The sequence below is a fragment of the Macaca thibetana genome, chromosome X, assembly GCF_024542745.1.
Source record: "Macaca thibetana thibetana isolate TM-01 chromosome X, ASM2454274v1, whole genome shotgun sequence".
NCBI classification, from domain to species: domain Eukaryota; kingdom Metazoa; phylum Chordata; class Mammalia; order Primates; family Cercopithecidae; genus Macaca; species Macaca thibetana.
The window spans coordinates 68,781,790-68,796,425 of NC_065598.1; positions in this window are offsets into that span (position 1 = coordinate 68,781,790).

The following is a 14,636-nucleotide window of genomic DNA, read 5'->3' on the forward strand; positions in this document are numbered from 1 at the left end:
ATTGGATGGCTCCCAGGCCAATTGTTAGAAAGAGGCATATGTTCATCTCGGCTTCTGGAGTGTCTCCGGAGCAGTTGCTCAACAGCCAGCCCCCTCCCCCATCCGGACCATTGAAGGGCAGAAAAAGGAGCGCCCTCCACCACATTTCTCTGTGCCCACATGCCAGAAAGGGTCTCCCGCCTGGTGACTTCCTGTCATCTCCACTGCTCACCTCCTGGGGAGCAGGAAAGAGAGGGGCTTCAAGCACTCAGCTTTGGAGCACAAAAGCCACCCCTTTCCTTTTTGGGGAGATGGGAGAGGAGGTTAGTTGCAGAGGCTGAGAGGGAGCAAAGGAGACATTTGCATTTCTCGGCAAAAATGCTCTGATCCCTGACTTCCCCGTTGGCTCCAGCAGAGCTCAGAGCTCTCCGCTGAACTCTTATCTCCAACTTGGCAACTAGACCGCGAGCTTGCGAAGCGAGGAGAGGACAGGGATGGTCACCTACCGAGAACCTCTGTGCGCCAGCACTGGGCCTGGCATGTTCCTCATCCATCATCTCATTTAATTCCCAGGACAGCCCTTTGAGGTAGGGTTTACCAAAGGTGAAACAGAGCCTCGGGGAATTGCCCAAGTTCACATAGCCACGTGGCTGAGTGTTTGAATCTGGGTCAGGCTGGCTGCAAAGTTTCTACCCTCAGCCCTAATCCCTGCTGCCTAGGAGCGTAAGGAGGCTGTCTAGAGTGCAGGTTCAGGGGTCAGTCGGCCTGGGTTTAAATTCCTACTTTGCTGTTTGTTAGCGGCGAAGTCTTAGGCCAATGGCTTGATGCTTTGGGCTTCAGTTTTCCCATCTGTTAAATGGAGATAACAATGGTACCTACTCTGTGGGGGTTGCTTAGCCTGGTTGGTGCCCGCAGTGTAGTAAATAGCCAGTAAATGCTGTTACTGGGCCTTCTGATTATTTTCCTTTCACCTCCCGTCCCTACCTCAGCTCACACACTTCAGGTTCAGTAATACTTGCTGACTGATTAATTTTAAAACCAGACTGACAGGGGATGAAGGAGGTCTATAAACTCAGGGAGGAGAGGGAGAGAGAAAAATGCAGATTTCTTAAAATCCCACCCTCCAGAACCAAGGACTGCCTGAGCCATGTGATAGGAGTAAAGTTGGGACCAAAAAAAGGTGACCACTTTTTACAGGTCAGCCTATAAACTTACAGAGTGGTCTCCAGAAACATATGCTTAATATGTGTGTAGAAAAAACTTTAAAAACACAAGTTTTTATTCAAGAATATTTACAGCAGAATTGTTGATAATAGTGAAAAATGAAAAGGAACCTAAGTGTCTATGGTAAGGGAGTGTCCCTTAGTACCTTGACACACACACACACACACAAAATCCTGATTTTGAAACTCTTATTCATAGGAAAATATTCATAACAAAATATGAAATAAAAATGCTGAGTACAAAGTTGCATAAATATGATGCCAAGCTGCAAAGGGCACAAAGGGGACAAAATTAAATACTCACTATGGTTCCAATCATGTATGAATATGTACAGAAAGCAACAGTCTGGAAAATACCAAAATGATAACAGTGTCAGGAGAGTGGTAGGATTATGAGTGACTTTTTTCTCTTTTCCCCATATTATGCAACATTATTCTTATAAATAAATATAAGTTTATAGTTAATAAACTCCATAAACATTATGTTCCCACTTTTGTTAAAATATATGTGCATAGAAAAAAATACCCATAATCGCACTACTCAATTATAATCACTGTTAACAATTTTTGGTGTTAACAGTAATTATAATTGAGTAGTGGGATTATGGACAATATTTTTATTTTGCTTTTCTTTATTTTTCTGCAATATGATTATATTACTTTCTTACAATTAAAGCAGATTCATAATTTGAAAAGTACATAATCAGAGAGATCCCACTTGAGTTAAGAGTATGAATGTAAGTTGAAAAAAATGAGAAGGAAGTATACTAAAATATTAACAGTTTTTATGTTAGGTGGTAAGGAATTATGGGTAATTTCTTCTCTCTTTTCTGTAATCTGCTTTTATTATTTTTACAATTAAAATAAAATGTACCTAAAAATAACATATGCAATATGATCCTACTTTTGTTACAAATGAATATGTATATAGAAAAAAATAATAAACTACTCCAAAATGTGGTAGTGTCTGGGTGGTAAGATTATGAGTGATTTTTGTTTTCTCCTTCATACATGATTTCCTATTCCAAATTTTCTACAGTCATCTTGTATTAATTTTTAATTGTGAAAAAAAGTATAAAGTACTTCAGTACTGAAGTTTTTATGGAAAAAAGGGCATGTCTGGAATTTGCTTTAAAACATTCCAGTTGAAGGTGGGGGGAAAGTGGATGGGGGATATAGATTAAATAAGATGATAATTGTTGAAGATGGCTTCATTATAATGTGTTTTTGTTTGTTTGTTTGTTTGTTTTGAGACAGGGTCTCACTCTGGCACCCAGGCTGGAGTGTAGTGGTGCGATCTTGGCTCACTGCCACCTCTGCCTCCTGGGCTCAAACGATTTTCCCACCTTTGCCTCCAGAGTAGCTGGGACTACATGCGCGTGCCACCATGCCCAGCTAATTTTTTGTGTTTTTGCATTTTTTGGTATTTATTTTGTAGAGATGGGGTTTCGTGATGTTGCCCAGATCTGTCTGCTTCGGCCGCCCAAAGTGCTGGGATTACAAGTGTGAGCCACCGCGCTAACCTATAATGTGTTCTTTACTCACGTACATGTTTTTTAATTTCCATAATAAATTTTTTACAACTATTTTTCACATACATTATCTCTTTTAATCTTATGCTACTCTTGTGGGTCAGTTATCTCTATTTTATAGAAAATTGAGATTCAAAGAGGCGAAGTCACTGGACCTGTCACACAACTGGGAGGTGAGACTGGGTCTCCATACTCCAGTTCCAATTCTAAGAGCCCAGGGCTCTTGTACATATCCCAGTTGCTGCTGCTCTTTAAAATAATTAAAAATAATTAACACTTTGTTTATAAATGTAATTGTTCACTGCACAGAATTTGCAGATAACAGAAAAGCACTAGGAGGGAAACATAATAATCAACCCAACTGCATCCTAGTTAACCCTCAGCTGTCTGGCCGTGCAAACTTCATCTCAGTTGCCTCTTATTCCAGAGGTATTGTGTGCTGCAAATTCTTCTCAGCAAGAGTGGCTAGTGTTTCCTGATGGGCTATTGAATGAAGCTGCAACTCTTTGGGGCCCCTGTCACCTGTGGGTTCCCTGGAGACGGTGGGTCCTAACTGCCCTCCCTCCCCCTTCCACCCCCGTTATTTCCCAGTGTCCCCTTTAGATACTTCAGCCAGCACCACAGTTTTAGGGGAAGTCCTGGTGTCCCTTTTCCTCTTGCTCCATGTGAACACTCTGCCCAGAAGCCCCCTTAGGATCCTGTGAGTCTGCAGCCACTGTGAGTATGCCTGTGCCTCCATTTCCCCATCTGGAAGATGCTAGTGAGAATAGCAGATGGGTCAGCCTCTGCCAGGGAGTGATGAGCTAACGTCTGTAGTGCTTTCCAGCCCCTCGGAGCAAGGTGCTGGAGCCTTCCCGGCTCTGCGCCTGCCCCTGCCAGCCTGAGTGAGCGCCTGGGCCTGGCCGCTCCGCTGGAGGGAGCGGCCGAATTCCTCTGACCCAGACCAGCAGGCTTGGACAGGCACTCACTTTTGCTTCTGTGTTTAAAAAAAAAAAAAAAAGGAAGAAGAAGAAAACAAGAGAAGACAAGATGAATTGAAGAAGAAGGGGAACAAGATCAGTTACTAGGTGAATGGGCCTGGAGAAACAGAAAATTGAGAAGAGAGCAGAGCGATCACAGGGCATCCTTGGGCACCCCAATCAGCTTCGTAGATTCTAGCCCTGGTTTCCTGTTTACACATGGGGTGGGGGAAGTTTGGAAAGCGCCAAGACTTGGGTCTAGTTGAATTGATTCCCTACTTGATTTCCTGTTATTTATGCATAATGGGAAAACCGCAAATACACAAACAGCTCAGGCCACCCCGTCTCTTGAATCCTTAGGGGCCATCTTCACAGCTCTGCCCACTCCAGCCTTCAGGGATGTCATTCCAGTGTATGCCCCTTCTCTGTGCCCCCTTCTGGCATTCAACTTCATAAGGACTCTAGCCAGTCAAGGCTATCATCCCCATTTTAGGGAGAAGGGCATCGAGGCACAGTGAGGGGAAACAAGCCTAAGATGACACAAAGGGTTAAGTGGCAGAGCTGGGATTCACAGCCAGGTCTGACTCACTCCTGAGGCCAAACATCCCCTACTAGGCTACCCTGTTATCGGTACCCCCCTGTTATCAGCGTCTATGCTTTTCTTTCTTCTAGAATGGATGGTTCACCACATCCATTGCAGTAAATAGTCAACACGTATGGCCAGAATGGATGCGTGGCCCAGATCTAGGGAGAGCTTTTGAGGGAGAAGCCCAGTTAGGGGCTGGGGCAGCAATCTCCAGGGATGAGGTGCAGGTGGGAGAGGACAGCAGCAAAGATAACTCTGAAAACTTTACCCAGGGAGAAGTCCGGAGTTCAAAGGCAGGGAGGGAGAGAGGTGCTGGTGGGGAGGAGAAAGAGAAGCAGCAGGCAGGCCCGGCCCTGGGCTGTTCGGGTGTCAGCAGTGAGGCTGGAGGCCTCGGGAAGGTGTGAGGCTTTGTGGGGGAAGAGAAACTCTGCTTTAAGCATGTTTAGTTTAAGCTGTTGGCAGAACATCCAAGTGGAAATAGCTCACACACAGCCAGGAATATAGGACTGGAAAGAAAGTGAGGTTGTGTCAAAAAGAGCAATCGGCAGGATGACTTTCAGCCAAACTGTTGGGGAACTTTCCCCTGCCTCTCTCCATGGCACAGAGAGGGGCTTTCTCCTCGAGGGGCCTGGGGGACACTGGCTTTTCCCTGCAGCCATCCCTCTCCCCTCTCCAGTCCCTCCAGCTCAGCACAATCATGGACACGTGCTTCACATCTCTAAAGGGCAGTGTGAGAGGATCTCAGTCCATAAATTTCCCCATGCCAGGGAGTGACGGGGGCCTCATCTCACGTTGCTAAATACATTTGGCTAGGCCTCAAGCATGCCAGGCCTTCCCTGGTTTCACTTTAGCTTCTAGAACACAGGCCTTTGGGGTCTTGTTTGCTCTCCTTTTTTGGCCACACGCCATTGTCAGGCCAGCACAGTGTCTCCCAGCTTACTTTATCCTTAAAAAGGTGAGGCCACTTTAGTCTGGCCCTGCTCCCTGCAACAGGAGGCTGAAACTGCTCCCTTGGCCTAAGACCTGAGAGATTTTACAGCCCTTTGCCCCGAATCTCATCTCCACGCTACCAGCATCTCCCTGGACTCCCCTTTCTCGGGGCCCAGCCCTCCTAGCCTCCCAATCCCATCTCAGCTGAGGCTTCACACTTCCATTCATCCGTGGATCCCACTTTGCCCCTTAGTCAGAGTCTCCACTGTCATGGAGAAGTCTCCCAGCTTGGACCACTGGCCCCTATTGCTTCTCTTGGCCCTTAACTTTGGGGCTGGGGGGCTGGCCCAGACAAACATGGCTGAGTGAACGTGGTTAGGAGTCATTTCGCATGCACAAACTGTGGGACTGGAAATATTTCCATGGATCCCCACAGCCACAGAGACTTGTCCCGCTGAGGACAAGATCAGTGTTGGAGATGGATTGAGGATCTGGGGTATCTCAGGGGATCAAGGTGCAGACTCTGCTGCCAGGCAAGCAGAGAGGACCACAGGCCTGGTTATACAAGGTAACACTTTCCTGCCTAGAGGCAGGGAGAGTGCCTCAGCTAGCACATACAGTCTGCTTGTACTAATTACAAAAAGGCGCCTCCTCTGGGAGGAGCAATTAGAACCAGGTGCTGCTTCCTCTGGGCTTTGCGCAACTCTCACCCCTGGGCCCATGGCTTTGCAAGAGGAACACAAGCTGAATTTCAGGGCACAACCTGCACAAACAGACTTTGAGGCCTTGCAAAGAGATGAGTCTGGGTCACCACATGGCTTGCTTAGGTTCCTGCAGTGGCCCGGCACCCCTGAGTATACCACCTCAAGGGAGTATTCTTTTTTTTTTTTTTTTTTTTTTTTTTTTTTTTTTTTTGAGACGGAGTCTCGCTCTGTCGCCCAGGCTGGAGTGCAGTGGCGCGATCTCGGCTCACTGCAAGCTCTACCTCCCGGGTTCACACCATTCTCCCGCCTCAGCCTCCGAGTAGCTGGGACTACAGGCGCCCGCCACCACGCCCGGCTAGTTTTTTGTATTTTTAGTAGAGACGGGGTTTCACCATGTTAGCCAGGATGGTCTCGATCTCCTGACCTCGTGATCCACCCGCCTCGGCCTCCCAAAGTGCTGGGATTACAGGCTTGAGCCACCGCGCCCGGCGGGAGTATTCTTTCTACTAGCTCTAAATAATGACATCAGTGGGAATGGTCACTGAACATTTATTAAGTGACAGACCCTCTCTGTTCTTAGTGCTCTGTGCTTATTCTCTCATTAAATCCCCCAACAACCTCAGGTGTTAGGTCAGTACTATTATTTCCTCATCCGTATTTTATTGATAGGGAAATTGAGGCACAGAGATATTAGGCAGCTTGACAAGGTTATACACCTTGTATGTTTTGGGCCGAGAATCTTAACCAGGCTGACTGGCCCCAGAGCCTCTGCTGGTGACCACTGGGCCTCACTGTCCCCTAAGTAGCACCCGTTGCCAGTATGGACCTGCCCCTTATAGTTCATAAAAGCTTTTCCCATCCATGAGTAAAGTCAATTCTCACACGGCGTCCTCACTCCTTGGAATGTTGTCTCTGTTACTATCAGGTCTTCCCTGATGACTTTTTCTTTTTGGTGTGTGGTGACGGAGTCTCGCTCTGTCACCCAGGCTGGAGTGCAGTGACGCCATCTCTGCTCACTGCAACTCCGCCTCCTGGGTTCAAGCAATTCTCCTGCTCTGTCTCCCGAGTAGCTGGTATCACAGGTGCGCACCACCGTGCCCAGCTAATTTTTTGTATTTTTAGTAGAGATGGGGTTTCACCATGTTGGCCTGACTGGTCTTGAACTCCTGACCTCAAGTGATCCACCCACCTTGGCCTCCCAAAGTGTTAGGATTACAGGCATGAGCCACAGCACCCGGCTCCTGATCACATCTTATAGATGAAGGAAGGATGCCTGGAGAGGTGAGATGGCCTTGCTGAGGTCAGACAGCTAGCAAGTGAGGATGCTGCCATTTTAATCCGTTCTTCCGGGTTCAGTCTTTCTTTCCCCAGTGACTGTGTACCCCATCTCCTTGCCCTCAGGTTCTCACCTTTCCTCAAAACTGAATGTCAGAGCTGGTAGGGACTGGAGAGATGACCTTATCCGAACTTGTCACTCACTGTTACAGAATAGAAAGTTAGTGCTGTATTGATACCTGGATGGACTGGAGTCAGGGTAAAAACGACAGACCTGAGCAGAAAGAAATGTATTCAATGCAGAGAGAAAGGAGAACCAATCAGAGGGAGAGAAAGATAACAATGGGGGGGCATGGGGGTGGTGGAGGGAAAGAATACGCAGAAGCCTGGGAAGAAAACAAGGTAAGGAAAAGAAATCAAATGAGAAAGAAAAAGGCCCAAAGTGGGGTGAAGGCATAAGTGACCAGCCATCTGGAAGCAGCACTGAGCTCGGCGGGGGCGTGTGTTTGTGAAGCAGGGGAGCTGGACCGACAGGTGCGAGGGCCCAGCTGCAGCCAGCCAGGAGCTGTCCAGGCCTAGCGCCCAACAGGAAAGAAGGCATGGCCCCCGCAAGAGACTTCTCAAGGGAGATTTTGGCTGCAGGAATATGGGGAGGAAACTGCCCTCTTCTAGAGGCAGAGTAGACCCTCAGCAGGTCCAAGGTGGGGAGGCTTGCCTCTGAAGAGCTCCTGGGGTTCCAGGCGAGGAAGGTTCCCATGGCCTTTCTTTGCACTTGCATTTTTTTTTTTTTAAGTCTCTCCCAAGTGTGACCTTTGGAGTCTGGAATATGGATGATGCTCTGCTGTGTTTGTGTCTCAGGCTGCCTCGTCCTGGCCTTGAATGGTCCGAGGGGATTAGTAAATGCCAATTCGTGCTACCAACAGCTGAAACCCAACAGGAATAGGTAGGGAGGGGAAAAGGGCTGCCAGACCCAACTGGCCACTCTCCCTCTCAGCTCCAGCTGTGGCCTAGTCTGATAGTGAGAGCACAGGGCTCCACCATCAAACTGACCCTGGTTCAAGTCCTGAGGCTGCCACTTCCTAGCTTTGTCTTTGGGCAAGTGACTTTGGCTCTTTGGGCCTCAGTTTCCTTACATGTCAGGGGAAAATAAGAATGCCTACGTCATGAGGTTGTGCCAGGGTTGAATGACATAACGTCTATGGCTATAAACTCTCAAGTGCTGTACACATGTAAGTAATTACTCTTCCCTGACTCCTCTTCCCTGCTGCTTGGGGGATGGAGTCAGCCTTTCAATCTGAGTCCAGTTCCAAGCCTGACTTCACCTCTTTGGCCCTGTTTTCCTCATTGTCACATATGACTATGTGGGAAGTCAGGCCTCCCTGACCCACCGGGGTGGGCTCAGGGCTGGCTGTTCTTCCCACACCGTTTTTCATTCAGGCCACAAATGTGAGCTGAGCCCCTACATGGCCCTTCTTCAGTCACCAAGGCCTCAGAGGGACCAAGGCACCACCTAAACCCTCAAGGAGTTCCCAATATAGTGTGGGAGATAGAAAAGCAGACCTTAAAATGAAGTGCGAGACAGGAGGTGACATCTGAGCTGAAGATCAGCATTCCCCAGGTATTGGGGACAGCATGGACAAAGGTGCTGATGGGAGCTAGGAAACAGCACAGGATGGGATCCGTGAAGTTGCAGGAGCCAGACTTGGATGCCACATTAAGAAATTCAGCCTTTATATTGTGGTCACTTAAGGTGATGTGGGCAGATAAGCGTGGAGCCTGGTACAGTCGGTTACTCAGTAAAGCATGCTCATTGCCTCGACTTTCTCTCTCCATCTTCCATCCCCACCAGTGAGCAAGCGAGCCAGCCGTAGGCTTCCTGGAGGGCTCCCAGGTCTCTGCCCTGAACATGGCCCCATAAGGGCTCTTGATCCCCCTGTTTCCCTGCACATTTTCCCAAACTCAGTAAATGGCACCTCTGTTCACCCAGTTTCTCAGAACCCAAAACCTTGCTTTCATCTTTTTCTTTCTCTCTCTCCCTAGATATAACTGATGTGAGCAAATTCTGTTGGCTGTTTCTGAAATACAGCCAGAGGCCAGGTGCAGTGGCTCACTTCAGTAATCCTAATACTTAGGGAGGCTGAGGCAGGAGGATTGCTCAAGGCCAGGAGTTGGAGACCAGCCTGGGCAATGTAGCAAGACCTGGGCTGTAAAAAATAAAAATAAAAGAATCAGCAAGGCACAGTGGCTCTTGCCTGTAGTCTTAGCTACTCAAGAGGCCGAGGAAAAAGAAACACTTGAGCCCAAGATTTCAAGGTTACGGTGAGCCATGATCACACCACTGCACGCCAGTCTCGGTGACAGAGCGAGACTCTGTCTCTAAAAAAATTTGTTTAAATGCAGCCAAAATCCAAACCACTCCTCACCACTTCCATAGCCACCACCCTGGCCTGAGTCACTCTCATCTCTTCCCTGTAGCCACCCTCTGACCAGTCCCTTTGCTCTCTAGCCTCTGGCCCCTGTTCTTCGCACAGCAGCCAGAAGGGTCCTGTCCCCTCTGCTCAGGAGTGTCGAATGGCTCTCCATCCCATGCAGGGTAAAAGCCAAAGTTCTTACAGTGGCCCACGTCACCTGATCCTTCCTGCTTCTCTACACTCATTTCCTCCTACTCTACCCTCGTTCCCTCAGCTTCATGCACATCGGTCTCGCCATTTCTTGGATATGACAAGGCAGTTCCTGTCTCATGCTCTTTGCATTTGCTGTTCCCTCTGCCTGGGACACTCTTTCCCTGATGGCCACCTGGCTAGCCATTCAGGTTTTTGCTCACTGTCACCTTCTCAAATGGGCCTTCCCTGGGCACCCTTTGTAACATAGCCCTGTCCCACTCAACTTTTATCTTGTTTGATTTTCTCCATAGTACTTACCACTGCTTGCCATATTGTATTTATTCTCTGTCTCTCCAACTAGAGTGAACACTTCATGAGAGCAGAGATTTTGTTTTTTGAGACAGGGTCTCGCTCCATCACTCAGGCTGGAGGGCAGTGGTGTGATGCCCTCGGCTCACCATGGCCTCTACCTCCTCGGCACAAGCATTCTCCCACCTCAGCCTCTCGAGTAGCTGGGACTACAAGCACGTACCACCGTACCTGGCTAATATCTTTTAAATTTTATTGTAGAGATGGGTCTTGCTATGTTGCCCAGGCTGGTCTTGAATTCCTGGGCTCAAACAATTCTCCCGCGTCAGTCTCCCAAAGTGCTGGGATTATAGGCATGAGCTACTATACCCTCTATCCTTTTAAGCCTCTGGTAACCCCAGGACCGTGCTATGGGGCTAACTGGTGGGCACCTTTGGAGGAAGCATTCCAGTCTGGCAGGAAAGCTGCAGAGTAGTGAGTTGTGCCCACCAGCCTGGGAGTGGAGTGGCCCAGAGAGGATGGCTACAGTGTGGAGGGGAGGAAGGGCAGATGAAAAGTGCTGGATACAGGGCATTAGTAGGCCTAAGAAATGGCAGTACCCGTCCACTGTCCCCACCAGTCTACAACTGTGATTTTGTGGTTTCTCTTCAGCTTGCCTCCTTTCATATACACATATGCACATTAGTACCACTCCCCAGCTCACCCCTCATTCCCACTCTTATTCTGCCTTTATCTTCACTTTCAGCTTGTGCAAACCCATGCCCTCCATCCTGCCCATAGTGTGATTCCCAACAGGGAATTTTTTGTTGTGGTTGTTTTGTTTATGAGATGGAGTCTTGCACTGTCGCTCAAGCTGGAGTGCAATGGTGTGATCTTGGCTCACTGTAGCCTCTGCCTCCCGGGTTAAAGCAATTCTCCTGCCTCAGCCTCCTGAGTAGCTGGGATTACAGGCATGTGCCACCATGCCCGGCTAATTTTTTGTATTTTTAGTAGAGACAGGGTTTCACTGTGTTGGCCAGGTTGGTCTCGAACTCCTGACCTCATGATCCGCCTGCCTCGGCCTCCCAAAGTGCTGGGATTACAGGCCTGAGCCACCGTGCCCAGCCCCAGCAGGGAATTTCAAAAGGCATTTAGGTAGCTTTTGGGGGAAGATACATTAGGATTGCACTGTATGTCTAGAGTTAGCCTGAGCCCCTGGGAAAATTAGGATGGGCTCATAGTCACTGCTATTCCCTTTAATTCCTCCCAGCATTTACTGAGGTCCTACTACATGTCTATCATGAGTGCTGGACCTGAAGAGATGGGAAAGATCAATGAGTGTTGTCAAAGAGTCAGGTAACTAATAACTTACTATTAAGCATCTAAAACATGCCCATCTCACTAATAAAACAAAATAAATGAAAATTCAGACAAGGAGATATTTTTACTTTTTAGGTGGGAAAAGATGAAGTTGTAGGGAGGGTGTGGGGGCAGCCACATTCACACAGCTTTAGTGGGGCTGTGAATTGGGACAACACTTCTGGGAATCAAAACCCATCATCTCTTTTGTTGGTTTAGGTTACATGCCCTTTGATCCAGCAGTTTCACTTCTACAAATTTATCATGAGGAAATAATGCAACGAATGTGCAAGGGTATAGGCAAGAGGATCTTCACTGCAATTTTTTTTGAGGTGAATCACACACAATGGAAAATTAACAGTTTTACCCAGTACAAAGAAAAGATAAATGTTTGAGGTGATAGCTGTTCCAGTTCCCCTAATTTGATCGTTACACATTATAGACAGGTGTCAAAATATCACACATACCTCCAAAATATGTACGACTTTTTTATATCAATTAAAACATAAAAAAGTAAATTAACCATTTTGAAGTGAAAATTCAGTGGCATTTGGTACATTCACAATGTTGTGTAATCACCACTGCTATCTGGTTCCAAAACATTTTCATTACTCCAAAACAAAACCTGTACCCTTTAAGCAGTCACTCCCAATTTTCCCCTCTGCCCAGGCCCTGGTAACAGCCAATCTGCTCTCTGTCTTTATGAATTTGCTTATTCCGGGGGTTTCATGTAAATAGAACTGTACAATACGTGACCTTTTATGCCTGGCTTCTTTCACTTAGCATAATGTTTCTAAGTACTGTATCAAGTATCAGTGCTTCATTCCCTTTTAAGGCTGAATAATATCCCCTTGTACGCATATGTCACAATTGGTTTATCCATTCATCCATTGATGGGCATTTATTAGAATATTGTGGCATTTATTTCACTACCTTTGGGCTATTGTGAATAGTGCTGCGATGAACATTCATATACAAATATTTCTTTGCATACCTGTTTTTAATTCTTTTGGATATATAGCTAGGAGAGTAATTGCTGGGTCATATGGTAATTCCATGTTTCACTTGTTGAGCAGCCACCAAACTGTTTCCCACTGCGGCTGCACCATTTTACATTCCCACACCAAGGTACAAGGATTCCAGTTTTTGTACATGCTCATCAACACTTGTTATTTTCTGTCTTTGATTATAGTGATCCAAATAGGTATAAACTGACAAGTGATTGCGGTTTTGATTTGCAGTTCCCAAATGACTAAATGATGTTGAGCATCTTTTCATGTGCTTGTTGCCCATTTGAATATCTTCTTTGCAGAAATGTCTAATCAAGTTCTTTGCCTTTTTTTTTTTTTTTTTGAGACAGTGTCTTACTCTGTTGCCCAGGCTGGAGTGCAGTGGCGTGATCATGGCTCAGTGCAGCCTTGACCTCCTGGGCTCAAGTGATCCTCCTGCCTCAGCCTCCTAAGTAGCTGGGACTACAGACGCAGGCCACCAAGCCTGGCTAATTTTTTTTTTTTTTTTTTTTTTTTGTAGAGACAGGGTCTCGCTGTGTTGATCAGGCTGATCTTGAAATCCTGGGCTCAAGAGATCCTCCTGCCTTGGCCTCCAGAAGTGCTGGCCTCTTTCACTTTCTTGATAATGTTTGCTGCAGCAAAAAAGTTTTTAACTTTGATGAAGTCTAATTTATCTATTTTTTTTCTTTTTTTTTGAGACAGAGTCTTACTCTGTTGCCCAGGCTGGAGTGCAGTGGCTCAATCTCGGCTCACTACAACCTCTGCTTCCCAGGTTCAAGCGATTCTCCTGACTCAGCCTCCTGAGTAGCTGGAATTACAGGCGTGCACTACCACACCTGGCTAATTTTTTGTATTTTTAGTAGAGACGGAGGTCTCACCAGGTTGGACAGGCTGGTCTCAAACTCCTGACCTCTGGTGATCTGCCTACCTCAGCCACCAAAAGTGCTGGGATTACAGGCGTGAGCCACTTCACCCGGCAGTCTAATTTATCTGTTTCTCCTTTTGTTGCTCGTGCTTTTGGTGTCATAGCTAAGAATACATTACCAAATCCAAGGTCATGATCTACTCCTATGTTTTCTTCTAAGCATTTCATAGTTTTATCTAATACATTTAGGTCTTTGATCCATTTTGAACTCATTTTTTGTATAGTATGAGATAGAGTTTCAACTTCATTCTTTTTTTTTTTTTTTCCAAGATGGAGTCTAGCTCTGTTGCCCAGGCTAGAGTGCAGTGGTACGATCTTGGCTCACTGCAACCTCCACCTCCCAGATTCAAGTGATTGTCCTGCCTCAGCCTCCTGAGTAGCTGGGATTACAGGTGCACGCCACCACGCCCAGCTAACTTCATTCTTTTGCATGTTGAAATCCAGTTGTCTCAGCACCATTTGTTGAAGAGACTTCTTTTTCCCCATTGAATGGACTTGGCATCTCTGTCCAAAATCAATTGACCATAGGTGTATTTCTGTACTTTCAATTCTGTTCCATTGTACCTATATGTCTGTACTTATGCCAGTGACACACTGTTTTGATTACTATAGCTTTGTGGTAAGTTTTGAAATAGGGAATCATGAGTCCTCCTCCAACTTTGTTCTTTTTTGAGATGGTTTTGCTATTTGGGGTCTCTTGAAACTCCATATGAATTTCAGGATGGATTTTTCTATGTCTGCAAAAAAGTCTTTGGGATTTTCATAGGAATTGCATTCAATCTGCAGATCGTTTTGAGTAGTATTGACACCATACAATATTAAGTCTTTCAATCTATGAACACAGATGTTTCCATTTATCTGTGCCTTCTTTAATTTCTCTCAGCAACATTTTATAGTTTCAGTGTACAAGTTTTTTGCCTCCTTGGCTAAGTTTATTCCTAAATATTTTATTCTTTTGGATGTTATTGTAAATATAACTGTTTTCTTTTTCTTTTCTTTTCTTTTTCTTTTTTTTTTTTTTTTTTTTGAGATGGAGTCTCACTCTGTTGCCCAGGCTGGAGTACAGTGGCACAATCTCGGCTCACTGCAAACCGCGCCTCCTGGGTTCAAGTGATTCTCCTGCCTCAGCATCCCGAGTAGCTGGGACTACAGGTGCGTGCCACCACGCCTGGCTACTTTTTTGTATTTTTAGTAGAGACGGAGTTTCACTGTGTTAGCCAAGATGGTTTCCATCTCCTGACCTCATGATCCGCCCACCTCGGC